The 13,129-nt window shown below is 43.9% G+C and overlaps 1 protein-coding gene across 14 annotated transcripts in view; it reads left to right on the top strand.

Moving 5' to 3' along the window:
* FAM110A (family with sequence similarity 110 member A) overlaps nt 1-13,129 on the top strand; it is an 897,957-nt gene that overhangs the window by 151,130 nt on the left and 733,698 nt on the right. For 13 of the 14 annotated variants that reach the window (XM_068262829.1, XM_068262828.1, XM_068262827.1 and 10 more), the window contains exon 3: nt 8,312-8,385. The exons of the other annotated variant lie outside the window; for it this stretch is intronic. The gene's annotated coding sequence lies outside the window, so the exon portion shown is untranslated. The remainder of the gene's footprint in view (nt 1-8,311; nt 8,386-13,129) is intronic. 14 annotated transcript variants of the gene reach the window in all.

Genomic DNA, 13,129 nt, shown 5'->3' with positions numbered 1-13,129 from the left:
AAGAGCTCACAGAAGCCTTTTGCATAGATAACAACTGAAGTTTCTCAACTCTTTCTGTACTGGAAACAATGAGACTCATATCTCATACAGGTGTCACAATGTTAGAGGTGCGCCCCAAAAAGAAAATAAGTTTGAGACATTTTATGTTTATTTAGATCAGTGGGTATTATTGAATTTTAGCATCTGGCAGGAATTGGGCATGAAATCTGTGACTGCGTGACAGAAAGCTGGGGGATTTGGATCTCCTTATACACTGCCTTGTGCATGGTTAGTACAGATTATTCTACATGGCCACAGACAGAGTGATTTAGCATAACACTGCTGCATAATTTCACACTGATGTACTTGCCTGAAATATGTTGCTTTATTGATTTAGTAAATCGTTACATGACCAAGTGTTCTTTCCTCACTGGCAGATACCTTGGATGTTTATTTTGAAAACCAATATATTTCGCAATCGCAATAAAATCACACTTTTTGTTTTTGTTTGAGTGATCCGAACAGATGTGCTGTCCTGTAGTTGTAGCTGCTGGACCGATGCACAGTATAGAATGCTGTTATAATATTTGTGAAGAGAGACCATTATATAAGGTGCATGTTAAAGGAATACTGTAGGGGGGTCGGGGGAAAATGAGTTGAACTTACCCGGGGCCTCTAATGGTCCCCCGCAGACATCCTGTGCCCGCGCAGCCACTCACCGATGCTCTGGCCCAGTCTTCGGTTCACTTCTGGAATTTCAGACTTTAAAGTCTGAAAACCACTGTGCCTACGTTGCCGTGTCCTCGCTCCTACTGATGTCACCAAGATCGTACTGCGCAGGCCCAGACCATACTGGGCCTGCGCAGTACACTCCCAGTGATGTCAGCAGGAGCAAGGATACGGCAACGCAGGCGCGGTGGTTTTCAGACTGAAATTCCAGAAGTCAGCTGGAGGTGGGGCCAGAGCATCGGTGAGTGGCTGCGCGGGCACAGGATGTCTGCGGGGGACCATTAGAAGCCCCGGGTAAGTTCAACTCATTTTCCCCCGACCCTCCTACAGTATTCCTTTAAGGCGTCTGGAACAGGACCTGTTGACCTCATTACAGGTGGTTGATGTGGGCTCACCCAGTGCGTGGAATCTTTAGGCGGCCACGGTTCTTCACCAGAGCACCCCGCAAGGGATGATGGGCCTCTACCCCTAGTTGGCAACAAACTGCTTTGCTGTCTGTTGTCCACCAGGTCACGACCCTGGGATTGCCTCGCTGCTGACGGGAGAACAGGCGGAGCTGCAATGTGGAGTCAATCAGATGTCGGGTGTACACAGAACAGAATGTAGAAGATGTGGTAGGGGTGTGGTAGCTAAGATTTGAGGCTGGCAGCAGACAAGACGTAGTCGGGGTCACAAGCAGAGGTTGGTGGCAGGCAGCACTCAGAAACGTGGTCAGGGTCACAAGCAAGGATCAATAGGCAGGCGCCAATCAGAGACGTGGTCAGGGTCACAGGCAAGGCTCAATAGGCAGGCAGCAATCAAGAGGCTTGGTCAGGGTCACAGGCAAAGCTCAATAGGCAGGCGTCAATCAAGAGGCTTGATTTAGGTCAAAGGCAAGGGTCAATAGGCAGGCGGCAATCAAGAGGCTTGGTCTGGGTCACAGGCAAGGGTCAATAGGCAGGCGGCAATCATGAGACTTGGTCAGGGTCACAGGCAAGGATCAATAGGCAGGCGGCAATCAAGAGGCTTGGTCGGGGTCACTGGCAAAGGTCAGTAGGCTGGCAGCAATTAAGTGGCTTGGTTGGAGTCACACAGCAAGGGACAGTAGGCAGGCAGCAATCAATAGGCTTGGTCAGGGAAACAGGTAAGGGTCAGTAGGCAGGCAGCACTCAAGAGTCTTGGTCGGGGTCACAGGCAAGGGTCAGTAGGCAGGCAGAAATCAATAGGCTTGGTCGGGGTCACAGGTAAGGGTCAGTAAGCAGGCGGTAATCATGAGGCTTGGTCAAGGTCACAGGCAAGGGTCAATAGGCAGGTGGTAATCATGAGGCTTGGTCGGGGTTAAAGGCAAGGGTCAAAAGGCAAGCAGCAATCAAGAGGCTTGGTCGGGGTCAGAGGCAAGGGTCAATAGGCTGGCAACAATGAAGTGGCTTGGTCGGGGTCACAAACAAAGTCCACAACAGGTATCAGGAGTAGCTATAACACTTTGGTGCACAGGACACATGGATTCTGCTAAGAACAGACAGCACTAATCTGCAGGCTGGGCTGTTTTTTATAGGACAGCCTAGCTAATTTGATGCCAAGCTTCAAATTACGCATAAGCACACACACATATTCATGTGCACTTCATGCTGCGCAAGCACAGAAGCGAAAAGGTGTCGGGTAAGGTGACATGGCTGATGATAGCCATAAAGTCATGGTTATTCTCTGGCGCGCAAGAACATCCATGCTCGAGACGGATGCTGCGGTTGCTGGTGAGTATGACAGTGAGCGGTGTTTTAGGTGTAATTTGACGGGCATGTAGCTGATGATAAAGAACTGGGGTGAGAAAAACAGAATCTCCTGGTTGATGTTAAATGATTAATGGCTGACCTTGTGTTTGTGATAAATCCCAAAGAGGTGGGATAAGAATTTGTCCTTAGCAAAAGTATTACAGCCTTCATCAAGGGACATGTTCGCCCATATGCAATTCACTTTTTCACCTTTTTCATCTTCTCTTTAAACTAACTTTTCAGCACTTTGTATCTGAAAAAGTACCCAAAAGTTAAGGAAAAAGTACTATCAAATTTATTTGGAGTATTTTCTTGCTTGCTGGTGGCTTAAAATGCATTTTATAAAAAGTTGTGAAAATATCACCTGGGAGAAAACTCGGGAGAAAAAGTGAATTGCATATAGGTCAAAAAATGATCTCCTAGGAGATAACTCAGGAGAAAACTGAATTGCAAAAAGTTATATTTTCACACCTTGTCATAGAATGCCTTTTAATCCCCCAGCAAGCAAGGAAATACTCAAAATCAATGAAATGGTATTTTTATTAACAAGTCACCTAGGAGAAAACTCTGGAGAAAAGTGAATTGCATATGCCCCAATGTAGATATAGACACCACTCTATACTATGATCATCAGAATAACTATTCTTTATTGGGCTTGTGTTATGGATTACCGTATAAACTCGAATACAAGTCGACCTCGTGTATACTCCAATATTCAACCCTCTTAAGCTGGAATTTTTTATTGACTCAAGTATAAGTCTACCCAGACCCAGAAGTTAATGGCTGCACTTGGGGACCAGGTGGGGCTAATGACTGCACTGTATACAGTATTGCAGTCATTAACCCCTCCTGTCCCTTAAGTGCAGCCAATACCTCCTTCAGGCCCACAAGTTCTGCAATTATTCACTCCCTTGTATGCAGCCCAGTATTTACCCCCTGCCCCTTTCTTGTTAATTGCTGTGGCCAGGACTTTTAGACCTGTGTTTTCTTGGCATTTCCTTTCCTCAAAGTATAACTTACCACTGGGTAAATTGCTGCAAATGAGAATGTCACTATTAGTACACACATTACTCAGTGTGCTTAGTATTGCCCGTGACTCGTGTATAAGTCGACCCCTATACTTTTATGAAGTGAATCGGACCTACATTTCTAGACTTATACTCGAGTATATACAGTGCATCCTATACATGGCCATATCTTAAAGCTACTTAGAAGCATTAGGAAATTTTGGCCCAATCTTACCATCCAAACAGGTAAAGATAATACAGTTGGCACCCATTGGATGCTACCATCCTTGCCTATAGTTAATGGGTGTTTGCAAGGAAGGTCATCACAACCAATAGCTATTTATCCTCTTCAGAGCAGAAAATGCAGTACTTCACTACCACCCTCTACTAACCCCAACGTGTCCAATCCATACATATACAAATACTGCCCAGCCAAGCTGAGTAGGCTTGACCCCCTGAATAGATTGTTGACAGATCATTTTAATAACTAATGTGGTGCCATGTGGTAGATTAAAGTAAACCTGAGCAATCAAAGCAAGAGAATTGACAATATAGCTTGTAGTCATAAGTTAACTACAGTGAAAACTGTGACAAAATTGTTTTCTTTTGAATACACAGACTAACTTTCTTAGGGTCATGAGGTAGACTTCCCCTTTTGACCCTTCAAGACTTCCTATTGGTCATTTTCATGTGATGGCTGACCAACAGCTTCGTTGTTTCTGCTCCTACACTCACCACAGTAGGCAACAGTCTAAGTTTAGGTAGCTATCTCTCTGGATTTTCAATTCTACGTTGCTTTATTACATCAGCTCCAGTCCCTGAAGTGAGACGAAACATTACATTTAGAAGACTGGTGGACTAGAAAACTTACATCTAAATGCCTTTATGCTGATTATTGTCTTCACAGTCCCTCCTGTTTACACAGGGAGTTCCACATCCTTTTTCTCCCACAGTCTCCCGGAAGTTCTGAACTGGGCATGTGCGAGTTCTGAACTGCACATGCCCAGTGAAGGAAAGCTTTGTGCAGGTGAGTATCCCCCTGGATAGATTTAGCACTGGAAAACCTTCCATTAAGCATAGAGGGAAATTGTATTCTGAGAGTGTTATTAACATACTACAGTAGATTGCCAGCCCTGATTCCATATTCTGTTTTCTTTGTCTGCTGCCATCAGTGTGGTAAATCCACACTTAACTCTTAATTGCACCGAGATCTATGAAGGCATGTTTTATATTGGTGATAAGATTTTTTGGCTTGCTGGATTGCCGAGAAGGAGAAAATCAGTAACACAGTGTTACTGATTTTTTTGTTAGACTAGCAATGTTTTTTTTTTTTCTAATTATTCCAAACTGTATTCTTCTAACCCTATAACCAAAACACCTAACACTAACTGAAACGTGTAACACTAACACCAAACACTACCCGATACTTCAGAATCAGAATCACTAAAACCAATCTGCCTATCACTAATCTTCCTACCGATACGCTACCTGAACTTTCTTAACACTATTCTAACACTTCCTCAACTTACCGGATCTTCCTGCATTGCTTGCCGAACTTATTTCATAACTGTAAACCCTTAACGATAACGCGTTGCAAGGAAAAACTTTCTCGGTTCTGCTACCCGATCTGGCCGCCTCACTTTCAGCTGTTGCCAAACCCGGCGACAAAAGATCCTCCTTGGCACCCCATAACCACCATTATCATTGTGGTGTATAGGATAGCCGAAAGCGCTGGCTATGCAGGATTTTCCATTGCATAAAAATGCAGCAGCCGGCAGAGTTCCTCACAAAGTAGCGGTATAGATGAACCGGTAGGGTCTGAGGCTGATTCACAGCAAACCCACACTCCAGCACAGACATACAATGGCCTCGCTGGCAATGATGAATCAGTGCGGGGATAGAGATCTGCTCAGCAAAGGAAGTTATGCATCTGGTCCTCTGAGCTGCAGGACTGACAGTGCATTAGTAATAACACCCTCCTCCACACTATTCTCCCACACAACCGCCAGCTCCATGATACACACACGTCTGCTGCAGCTGTTAAGGTCCTGTCAGTTTAGAGACTTTGTTGCTCCGACAAGTGTGCGTGACACGTCGCTAAGCAGTTGCTGTTAATGCAGCTGCTGAATACTATAGCAAAGTAGAACAACCAGGCACTTCATATAGACAAAGTTTTCTGGTGTGCCATAGTCATTAGACCCTGCATTGAACAACTGCAGCAAACCTAGAGTTAAAGAGTAACTTTGACAAAAGATTCAACTTCATCCCAATCGGTAGCTGATACCCCCTTTCCCATGAGAAATCTTTAACTTTTCTCAAATAGATGATCAGGGGGGGTCTGTTATGTGATGTCATGACCAAGGTCCTGACAGTTTCCTGTCTGTGAACCAGGATACATTGTGGGAAATAATGTATTTTTGCAACTGCCATGCAAGCAGTATCTCCCTCTGTGCATAGAGCTCTCAGTAACAAACATTCCGTACAGATCACCTGGCAGGACTAAAGATGTCGTCATGTGTGATGAATTTTAGATTGTAAATCAGTAAGAGGAAATATTCTTACAATGAGCAAACAGCGACTAAATAATCTATAAATAAATATTGTAAAACATAAGTATTTTTATTCATTATGTTATTTTCACTACAGTTCCTCTTTAAACATTTTAAAAACTATCTGCTCTTAGTTGGCAAGAATGTTTCACCCTCACCAGTGCCATATCCAATTGTAGTGAAGATTGCTAAATTGTTAGTGGAATTTCAGTGGTTTCAGTCATGTGCAGCTCCTGAAGAGGAGAGTATTGGAATTTTTACAGAAAATTTTCATTGCATGTGTTGTACATGGTTGAAACTGTACAATTTATTTTTCTCAGGGCGGCGCCGAGGCAGAGGTGAGAGAGGCTCCAGCCTCAGGGTGCAGTGTCAGAGGGGCGCACAACTCACTCAGCTGTCATTCCCCTATTGGGTTTGAAGCAGAGATATATAAGAAAAGGGGATACATGGCAGTGACTGCAAGCCAGATAACTAGAGATTAAGGCGTTGGTGGGGGGAGGGGGGGGGGCACAGTCTAATAGCAATCAGTGTGTGACGGCTGGTGTGGGAGGGATGGAGGGGCGCACTTTGGTGTCTCAGCCTTGGGTGCTGGAGGACCTGGTCCCAGCTCTGCTTTTACTACAAGCCTTTTAGCAATGCTCACTGTTATATGAACAAATTGGAAGAGTGATGGGAAATCTTGTGCTGCAGCTGGAAAATCGTAGACAATCACACTCTAGCAGCTTCTCAGCGCTCGGCTGTGAGGCGGACTGGAGACGAAAGGCAAAAAAGTGGAGGGGCGCTCTGTAGTGTGATACCTTTCAATAGATTAAAAAGCGCGGTACAAGTGCAGTTACTGGATAGATGATGTAAACAGACAAAAAACGGGATAGGAGCACTGAAGATATCGACCAACAGGTGAGCACCCAGAAGACTGCAGTGACCAGCAGCAGGGGGGGTCCAGGTGGTGGGGTGACCCTAGGTGCCCTCCGTGGTATAATCGTGTGCCAGTGACGTTGTGACGCGTTTCGGCGTGTCCACGCCTTCGTCAGGAGACATGACACAGCCTCTTTCCCATGGGCAGCTGATGGGTGGTGTCTCCATATCTCTTAAACTTGACGCGCCCAGTGTGGTGATGTCCCCCCTCTGCATGTAAATCTGCAGTCCCCGCACAGATTCCTGCACATTACATAATTACTGCACATTTGATTCAGTCTTTGAGGCAAACAGAGATCAAATTCCATGCTTTTAGCTATAAAGTACATGTAACTATGTATATACAATGGGTAAAGAATAGAATCTCCGTTTTCAAAATCCCCACATTTTGTTGCTTCGCGGCCCAAAAGAAACTCATACTTTCCGGCTGTATTTTCTCAATGCAACTTTGTAACAGACAAGTGAACAATATAGTAGCAACAGTTCAGATAAATAAAACAGGGTCACTGAGATGGACAAAAGGATCACCCTCTTTGTCAGTACTTTATTGCATTCGATTCAATTTACTTACAGCCTCAAATTGAGTCTTTGTATCTAGACTGTACAATATTTGCCGACTCTACAGAATTGTTCAAACTCTCTCCCCTTTTGTTTCTTAGAATTCATGTTACTTTTATCACTGTCATTACCAATTCTGTAGTTTGTATCGATTTTGTATTTTGTCACCAACTCCCCAACTATGTATTTTGTGTATTGGTGTGTACCATTGTCTGTATTATGTACCCCATGTTCATTTCTTACTTTGTACATCGCCACAGAATATGTTGGCGCTTTATAAATCAATAATAATAATAGACTCAGTCAGATTGAATTGTGACCACTAGGGGGTTCATTCCACAGGGTTTTCAATAGGCCACACAAGGACCTTCTTTTTTTTTGGGGGGGGGGGGGGGGGTTGTCAATTTTGCTGTTTGCTGCTGGTCATTGTCATAATAGAACGTGAACCTTCTTCTCACTTACAAATTTTTGGCCCATCCACTTTTTCTTGTATTTGCACTTATACCTCACTCATTGTTGCAAATATATACCCTCACAACAGAATGCTAGCAGCACCACTATGTTTTACTGTTGGTATGGTGTTATTTGGATGATTAGCTATATTGGCTTTCTGCTAGAAATTCCATTTGGTGTTGAGGCCTATTGTTTTGATTTTGGTCATAAGTGACCGTAACACCTCTTTCCATTTAGGTGTGTTTTTACAATGCTCAGTCAAGACCTATTTCTTGCAACCAATTTCAAGGTAAAAAGCAAAAAAAATTGCGAAACCCATTAAAGGGCAGCTCCAGCAAACATTCTATTCACTATCTTGATTTGTCTTTCATAGAATTTCCACGTGATTGCAGTTAAATAACCACTAATCCTCTGGCTTCTCAGCATCCCTCAGTTTGACTCGAGAAGGTAAGAAACTTTTTCCAGTGACATCAGACAGGTGTTAAAATAAAACTGGTCTTGGACCTTTTTATATCATGCTTGTGTACATATGGAGCAATGCAGATTTGCATATTTCCCTTTCATTAATTTAGAGTCTTCTATGTTAGTGTATATAGCAGTTTTACCACTAAGGGCAATGTTCTGTCACCATTTCTCTTTAGTGACAATTAATGTGGATCCGAGAAAACCTTTTACTCATTGCATAATTGTGTTCCTTTTATATAGTTTATAGGGCATCCCTCAAGCCAAATACATTTTTGTTTTGTTTTAATACTCTAATTCCCTATAAACTAAACAAGCCTCGCCCACAGCTTCAGAGTGCCTTGGCATTTTCAGACTCATGTACCAAGGGCTTATGGGAGCTCAGTATGGGCAGGAGGAGGAGAAGAGGGTTATTAGCCAGAGATTTCAGAGGCAGAGGGGAGGAGGGAGGAGGGGAGGCTGAGGGCTGAGATGCTATCAGCTTGCCTGTGTAATGTGACAAACAGAACATGGCTGCCCTCATTGTATCACAGGAATAAATAATCATAAACTGTTGATGCTGTTTGCAGCTAGATTTGCTGTGTAAACTAAACCTTAGATAAGATATATAGACAAGTTACTTGTTATAGTTAGTTTTTCATCTCGGATCCGCTTTAATCTATCAGTGCATGTTTGTATGTACAGTATATTGTATTTACAATAATTAAAGTATCATATAACAGTTTAATTACCGTATATAACCGCAAATAAGCAGCATCGCAGATAAGCCCACCACTTACTTTTGGCCAAAAAAAATAGGCCGAATACCATGACCTGCTGATAAGCCAGACCTCCCAATGTGCAGCCTAGCACCCCATACAGAGTACCCTCTAGGCTGTCACGGAACCAGAGTGAGCCTGGAGCTCTTATGGCGTATTTGCAATATGCACTTTCCCATGGGGGAGCTGCACATAGTATATCACCTGCAGATAAGCTGCAGCCCCCCTCCCCACCTACTTTACACCCTAAATTTTGGATGTAAAAATTTGGCTTATCCATGCTGATATACAGTACCCGTTACAGAAGAATGGGGGGTGTCATTCTGTTGGACCAGACTTTTGGGCATGTCTCCAGTAACAGATACAAGATTTAGGACAATACAAAACAAATGTGTTTTATACTAAGCTACAGTAGAGTAACCAGCATCTCTACGGCGTGTCTGCCCAATTTTTTTTTCAATGTTCTAAAGAAGCACTATGAAGAAAACTAAAATTGAAAGTACACACGTACATGTACATACAATACATCTGTACCACAGTAAAATGCAGCCACTTGTAGTTAGGCTTGGACCAAACTTGAGTCCACAGAAACCCCCTGTGGTTTTATGTGGATGATTTTCCACATTTAGTGCTTGTTTTAACACGTGTCATCCACCAGCAGCAATTTTACATGCCATGGACTCACAACTTACTAAAGGTATGCAAATTCCAGTTGAGAAGCATTATCAATAACAACAATAACAATAATATTTTTATAGCGCTTTTCTACCTGGGGACTCAAAGTGCTGTGACCCTGCATTATGCAGTCTCAAAGGCTCGGGAAAAGAGGTGAGTTTTGAGCCTTTTTTTAAAGCTGTCCAGAGAAGGAGCCTCCTGTACTGATTGTGGAAGTGAGTTCCATAGAGTAGGGGCTGCATAGGAAAAGGCCCGAGCACCAAATGTTAAGTGTGTCCTGGGAATAACCAGCTTCATCTTGTTGGCAGAGCGGAGGGTGCGTGGAGGGGAATAAAGTTCCAATAGATCCACTATGTATTTGGGTCCCATGTGATGTAGAGCCTTGAATGTCAGCAGGCAGATCTTAAAATTGATTCTCCATTTTACTGGCAACCAGTGAAGAGTTTCCAGTACTGGGGTGATGTGTGAGCTGCGGGGGGCATTGGCTAGGAGTCTGGCTGCAGCATTCTGTACTAGCTGTAAGGGGCGCAGAACCTTATCTGTAGATCCGATGAACAGGGCGTTGCAGTAGTCTAGGCGGGAGGATACAAATGCATGAACCAGGGCAGGTACCGTAGGTCTTCAGCTGGGATAAGGTGTTTGATTCTAACTATATTTCTTAGATGGAAGAAGGAAGACCTGACGACAGCTGATACATGCTGTCTGAGTTTTATATGTGAAATTGCGCACGATTTTTTAAAGTGTGGTCCATGCCTGAGGATTATTAATCTAGTGGTTCTTACAACAGCAACAAATGTTTGTAAAGCACTTTTCTTCTATTGGACCCAAAGTAGGCTTGTTTCAGATCAATACATAGTTGCGATTTGTGATGTGTTACAAGTTATGAAATCATAAATGACAGACTAAACAGTCGGCTTTCCAGTTTTGATTTAAACACCTCCAAGGTTGGAGCTGTCTTGAGTGGCAAGGTGTTCCAAAGGGTAGGGGTAGCATGACAGAAGGCTCTGGCTCCAAGAGTTTTGACTTTGGGGATAGTCAAGTTATTCAATCCTGTTGATCTGATTGTGAGGGATATGTGAAGCTGTTGCCCAAGTCCTTCAGAGATCCGGGGCCTAGTTCGTGTAGGGATATGAATGTTGGTAGGCCAATTTGTAAGAGGATTCTCCATGTAATGGGTAACCAGTGAAGTGAGGAAATAATTGGTATTACTTGACAATGGCAAGGCTGGTTTGTTAACATCCTTGTGGCGGGATTCTGTACTAGCTGCAGGTGATGCAGGTCTTTATTTAGATAGATAACATTGCTATAGTCCAGCCGTGATGTGATAAAGGTGTGAACTAGGGTTGAAAGATCCTCTGAAGGAATGAGGTGCTTTACTTCTGTAATATTTTTTAGGTGAAAAAATGAATGTTTCAAAACAGCTGTAATTTTTTTGCTGAAGTTTAATAACCCATCAATCAGTACACCTGAGCTACACGCAATGTCAGAGCTAATAAGATCTGAGTTGCCTATCCTCAGAGGTGCTGACTGAATCTGGAGCTACTTTGCTGCTAAGCGCTTACCACCGATGACAAGAACCTCAGTTGATTCCGTATTTACCGTAGTTTAACCTCCCTGGCAGTGTATTTCTGTCTGGATTGATGGATTGAAAATAAGCAGTACATTTTTTTCAATAATTTTAGGCCTCCAATTTTTAAGTCATAACTCACCAAAATATATCAGAATAAAGGCCTGCTAGAAATACTGGAACACAAAATTGTTGAAATAATTAAATGTAGGCATAAGCTTAAAAATAGTTACAAATAAGGAACCAGACTATACAGTATGTATATGTATACCTAATACACCTCCTGCGTGTGCTATATTTTGAGGGTGACATCACAATTGGGGCAGTAGAAGCACGGTTCCTTTCTGAATTTATTCCCTTTGCTATCAGTCTTAGGCGGCAGGCAGAGAGTGGTCAAAATCCAGGCAGAGGTCGGTACAGGTGGCAGGCAGAGAGTAGTCAAAATCCAGGCAGAGGTCGGTGCAGGCGGCAGGCAGAGAGTAGTCAAAATCCAGGCAGAGGTCGGTACAGGTGGCAGGCAGAGAGTAGTCAAAATCCAGGCAGAGGTCGGTGCAGGCGGCAGGCAGAGAGTAGTCAAAATCCAGGCAGAGGTCGGTGCAGGCGGCAGGCAGAGAGTAGTCAAAATCCAGGCAGAGGTCGGTGCAGGCGGCAGGCAGAGAGTAGTCAAAATCCAGGCAGAGGTCGGTACAGGTGGCAGGCAGAGAGTAGTCAAAATCCAGGCAGAGGTCGGTGCAGGCGGCAGGCAGAGAGTAGTCAAAATCCAGGCAGAGGTCGGTGCAGGCGGCAGGCAGAGAGTAGTCAAAATCCAGGCAGAGGTCGGTGCAGGCGGCAGGCAGAGAGTAGTCAAAATCCAGACAGAGGTCGGTGTAGCCTGCAAGCAGAGAGTAGTCAAAATACAGGCAAAAATCGGTAACAGTAAGGCACAAGCACTTAGCTCAGAAGCAGTTGGGAACCAAATGGCTATATTGTTAACATCCTGTGCTCTCAAATAAGCTCATCTGCCATCTCTGCCATGGCAATCAGGTGACACAGGGGAGAGATCAAATTACAACTTGTGATTAGAGACAAATGAGGAGGAATTAGACTGGCTAAACTCTCTATATATACGTGCAGCAGATCGGGGTCCAGATGGGGAGATCAGACAGACTAAACTTTCCTTATACATAGAGGATGACGTCACAACATGTGCGTACGACTCTTCGGCACTGATTTGCCACCAGGATCCTGGAAGAAGAGCGGAGGTGAAGGGGATCCCGGCGGCCGAGGAGAGAAGCCTGGAGTCCTGATGGAGTGAACGCAAGAAACAAGCAGAAGCGGCGGCTTCCCGCTTTCAGCTCCTGATACCTAGCCTGAGCTCAGCTCAGGACTACCGCCCGGGGGGTTAAGCCAGTTGTCATTTATCCATTCCTGAAGCTCAGCTAAGCATGCATTTATTTTTGAAATGGGGTCTGTGACATCAGGGTTGAATGATAAATATAGCTGGGTGTCAGCAGCATAGAATTGGTGTGTCAGACTGTGTTTTTGGATGATGTTTTCAAGTGGCAGCATGTACACTCACCTAAAGAATTATTAGGAACACCATACTAATACAGTGTTTGACCCCCTTTCACCTTCAGAACTGCATTAATTCTACATGGCATTGATTCAACAAGGTGCTGAAAGCATTCTTTAGAAATGTTGGCCCATATTGATAGGATAGCATCTTGCAGTTGATGGAGATTTGTGGGAT

Source organism: Hyperolius riggenbachi, chromosome 12 (assembly GCF_040937935.1).
Source record: "Hyperolius riggenbachi isolate aHypRig1 chromosome 12, aHypRig1.pri, whole genome shotgun sequence".
Lineage (NCBI taxonomy): Eukaryota > Metazoa > Chordata > Amphibia > Anura > Hyperoliidae > Hyperolius > Hyperolius riggenbachi.
Note: the sequence above shows the minus strand (reverse complement) of the source record. Positions and strands in the feature narration are given on the sequence as shown.